This window comes from Oncorhynchus mykiss, chromosome 15 (genome assembly GCF_013265735.2).
Source record: "Oncorhynchus mykiss isolate Arlee chromosome 15, USDA_OmykA_1.1, whole genome shotgun sequence".
NCBI lineage: Eukaryota > Metazoa > Chordata > Actinopteri > Salmoniformes > Salmonidae > Oncorhynchus > Oncorhynchus mykiss.
The window spans coordinates 61248946-61254070 of NC_048579.1; positions in this window are offsets into that span (position 1 = coordinate 61248946).

The window sequence follows — 5125 nt, forward strand, 5'->3', positions numbered from 1 at the left end:
CCAACCAGAGCACAGCCGAAGCTCTTCGTGGAAAGGGGCGTGGTGAAGCTCCTGCTGGAAGAGCAGGTAGGCGGACCCAAACGACGCTCCAGGTGGAGTTTGGCTAAACTCACGAATACGCAATCAATATTGATATAGACAAATAAATTGTGGTTTATGAATATATCGTGACAAATCAAACCCCATTTATGTTATTTTGTCATATTTGTTTACTATATTTTCAGCACTCAATTACTTTCCCATCATAGGCTAACTTTGGACATTTATGGACGACTTCTGGAAAATGTATTATAAATATTGTTGTTGCAGACCTCTTGTTCCACACATCTTCAAGTCTTGTCAATGACAAGTTGTCACAGATCTGGAATACTGTAAATTACACACATAGTGGTTAGAGCGTTGGGTCAGTAACCTAAAGGTTGCTGGATCAAACCCCTGAGCTAATAAGGTTAAAAAATATATATATATATGTCGTTCTGCCCCTGAGCAAGGCTGTTAACCCACTGTTCCCCGGGCACTGTGGATGTCGATTAAGGCAGCCCCCGCACCTCTCGGATTCAGAGGGTTTGGGTTAAATGCGGAAGACACGTTTCAGTTGAAGGCATTTGTACAACTGACTAGGTACCCCTCCTTTCCCTTAATTGAAAGAGAGAGAGAGAGAGAGAGAGACACTGAGAGAGAGACACTGGGAGAGACACTGGGAGAGAGACACTGGGAGAGAGACACTGGGAGAGAGACACTGGGAGAGAGACACTGAGAGAGAGACACTGGGAGAGAGACACTGGGAGAGAGACACATAGATAGAGACACTGAGAGAGAGACACTGGGAGAGAGACACTGAGAGAGAGACACTGGGAGAGAGACACTGGGAGAGAGACACATAGATAGAGACACTGAGAGAGAGACACTGGGAGAGAGACACTGGGAGAGAGACACTGAGAGAGAGACACTGGGAGAGAGACACTGGGAGAGACCACACATAGATAGAGACACTGAGAGAGAGACACTGGGAGAGACCACACATAGATAGAGACACTGAGAGAGAGACACTGGGAGAGACCACACATAGATAGAGACACTGAGAGAGAGACACTGAGAGAGAGACACTGAGAGAGACCACACATAGATAGAGACACTGAGAGAGAGACACTGAGAGAGAGACACTGGGAGAGACCACACATAGATAGAGACACTGAGAGAGACACTGGGAGAGACCACACAGAGATAGAGACACTGAGAGAGAGACACTGAGAGAGAGACACTGGGAGAGACCACACATAGATAGAGACACTGAGAGAGACACTGGGAGAGACCACACATAGATAGAGACACTGAGAGAGAGACACTTGAAATGTCTCTATTCCTTTGGAACGTTTGTAATGTTTACTGTTCATTTTCTGATGTTTATTTCACTTTTGTTTATTATCTAGTTCACTTGCTTTGGCAATGTAAACATATGTTTCCCATGCCAATAAATCCCTTTGAATTTAATTAAGAGAAAGAGAGAGAATAAGGAACTTATGTTAATGGAATGTTTACTGTTCATTTCACTTTTGTATATTATCTACCTCACTTGCTTTGGCAATGTTAACATGTTTCCCATGCCAAAAATCCCCTTGAATTGAAGTGAATTGAAGAGGCAAAAGTTCTTCCTCTGTCTCTGGATCAAAAGCAGATATATACTACCCCTCCAAGGCTGTTGGTCGTTACTACAGGCTAAAGACTGTTTTCTGGGGGAAATTTCAACTGAGTGAACTCAATAAACAAATGACATATTCTCTACTTCTTGCAGTATTAGCTTTTATATGTTGTTTTTGAAGTCAACCAAAAGAAAAAATGTGCCCTTGTTTAAAGATAGGCTAAGATAAAATATATTGAAATTGGGCCCACCAATTGTGCGCATGTGTGTGTGTGTGCGTGAGAGAGAGAGGGAGAGAGTGAGACCACTGGAACAACTACTGGGACTTGAATCAGGCTCAGCAGACATCTGGTTTGAGGGAGACCTAATTTGGACAGGGATTTGAGCCAGTGTGGCTGGATGGGCAACGAACAGTTTTACACAGTGCAGAGTGTAGACACAATGATTCTAGATGGTGTACTGTCTGTACAATGACACAGGCATCGGATCAGGTTGGGCAATGTCTCCACAAACACCCAAACAAAAGAAGCATCCTTCACCCTTACGCAAAACTGAGTAGTTTCAAGTTTTAATGTCACATTCACAAGTACAGTGAAAAACCTTTCTTGCAAACTCAAAACCCAACAATGCAAAAATCAATAACAATGTAATACTAGAAGAAAAAAACACGAGAAATAAGAAGATACATTTCATTTCCCATAAAATATGTCAAAATGTAATTCTATACATAACATTAAATATAGTGTAAGGAAAGTATACCCAAGCACGCTTCAGCCCAGTTTGAACAAAAAGGGAATCAGGTGATGAAGGACTTGAAAATATATGTCTCGTTAATACATTTCTGATCTATGCAGAAACAGAATGCACCTTTTTCTTAATTTTCCTGGATAGTCACCCGCTGAAGTGTCCAGGGATATGGATTTTTTGGGGGGATGAAATATAGTGCGTATTATATACATGTTTGCATATATTACAGGTTTTCCATTACAAATACACATGTGACAGCTGGCCTTTGTAACTGTACATTTCCCTGGTATTTCTAAAACAAATCAATATATTTTTGCAAATTATTTTTTCCCTGATAATGTATTGGTTTGATATTTATTAGTAACGTTTCTTACATAGGACATAGAACGCCTCATATTTTTGAACATGAAACGCAACATATTCAACGCATCGCTTGCAAGTAAAATCTCCACAAGGGGGAGCTATTTTTTCACGTTATGGGTTTACCAGCAGTAATTCAATGTATTCCAGTTGAGATCCAGGAAATGTCAAGGACCTGGAAGACAAGGACGTTACATGCAATTATAACCCTGCTGAGATCTTTTGTCTAGGTGTGCAGAGGCAGCGTGGACAATGGCCCCTTTTGCGCCATTTGCTATAAAATGTTTTTTAGACCTAATGAAGACCAACATGTGACATCACAACCGACCATGCATGCAGTTCATCACTGGATGGACACTGCTTTCAGCTTCATGTCTCAAACCAGTGATGGCCGACCAGCTTTTTGATATCAGTCAAAATATTGCACCTGAATGTATTTTTTGAAACCCATACAAAGCTACAGAGCAATGCTCATACAGTACATAATCACATTAGAAACGTGGGTAATGTCAGGGATTTTGAGGAAAATTGTATTTATTTATTTTATAAAATGGCTAGGTATTGCTGACTATATCACTGTATGTATTCTCTTATATAATTATATTGGCATCTGAAATCTATTTTTAAGCAGTATCCTGTTCAACAGAGGAAATTATTGTTTAAAACGTTCATGCCGAGCATAACAGGCAGTTGTTTGACTGAATATATGCATTTTATTTTACGTGATTACATGTTATAAATTTGCTGTGAATACTTTGTTTCTGTCTGTATTTGAGCTTGATCCAGTATCGAAAAAGTAAATTCCAATACTGATCCATCAGCTATGTGAATCGCTTACAATGCAGCCATCAGTATACATTTTTTGCAGGCCTTCCAAGTAGCTAGATTTGACTAAGTATACAGAGCGCGTGCTGCTAGCTAACCGCGCGAAACTTTGCCTTTCAGTTTATCTGTAGCCAGCCTGTGGGAGGACACGTCCATTTTGTAGCTAGCAACTGTCTTGTGTCAAAACGTGAAATTATTTGCTAAAATTGTTTATATTGATTGTGAGATTATAGTTAGCTAGTTACTGCGAATACACACATGCCAGCAATCAACAGCTTCAGCGAACATTAGCTAAATTAGAAGATTGACAACTGTTAGCCAGCTAGAAAACGTTAACTAGCTAACGTTAGCTAGAGTTTCCGGTGAGTAAAGTTGATATGGTTGTTAGCTATATTAGCTAGTTAACGTTAGCTGGACAGTTAAAATAAAGTAATGGGTATACTATTTAAATAATCCCTCGGGGTTAGCAAACTAACCCTGGATGGGGGATTATTCAGGAACGTTGACGTAGTTATTAACATGAGCTGTTCAAAACCAATATGCCTCTAGCAAGATAGGTAACGTTACAACTAGCTATCCAATAATAGCTCGCTACGTTGCCACCATGTCAGCAAATAAAACCATTCTGCCCATGGAAGGAAACACGAAACATTTGCTTAATTCCAAACCCATTCATAAACTATCCTGGATCTAAAACTGACTAGCTATGTGGCTAACGTTAGCTGCTGGCTAAATGTGGCTAACTAGCTAGCAGCCACCGTCAACTAGTAAATCCGAAATCGAATGCCTCAATGTTGACGAGCCGCTAATCTCAGTATTGTTGCTATTTATTTCGCTGAATCGTTGATATCCAGTGGGTAAAGTTAGCTGCATCCATAGACTTTCTACTCCACAAAATGGGGTCTATTAACGTTTGTCTCCGCCATTTTGTGACAGAAATTTCTCTGAGCACAGGAGTACGTGTAATGGTTGAATGTTGTAACCTCGTCAAATAGATATCCGTCTGGCAGTTACAGAAAAGGGATCATGAGCAATTTCCATTCATCTCAGGAGACAAAAGTAATTTCTGACTGCTAGGCTATTGGGTCCAACACCGGTGATAACCTGGTAGCCGGTTGCTCTCAGGCAAGGGCTGCAGTTACTGGAATAAAGTTACATTACTAGCTATCTCCAATTAAGATATTACACAATATGGCATTACCACTTTGAAATTGTAGCTAGATTTGGTAGAAAGGAGAGTTGCGGCTATTGAAACAGCCAGGTGATTTCGTTATCACAATATAATCAAGAGAAAGTATTTGTAAACAAACAGTACAGTAATGATACATTATTATAACTCGTCTTCATTTCTACATTGACAGTTTAGAGTTCCGGTCTGGGTCCAGCCAATTTAGCTAAGAACTGTCACCGCTTTGATACAGGTGTAAAGCAATGTGGTGTAATGGGATACTGCACTGAGATAATTAATATCACGAAGCACTCATTTTGTGGATGAAATTAGCAAAACTGAATTTACTGTGGTGACTTTATAAACTGTAATGATTAGTCTACTTA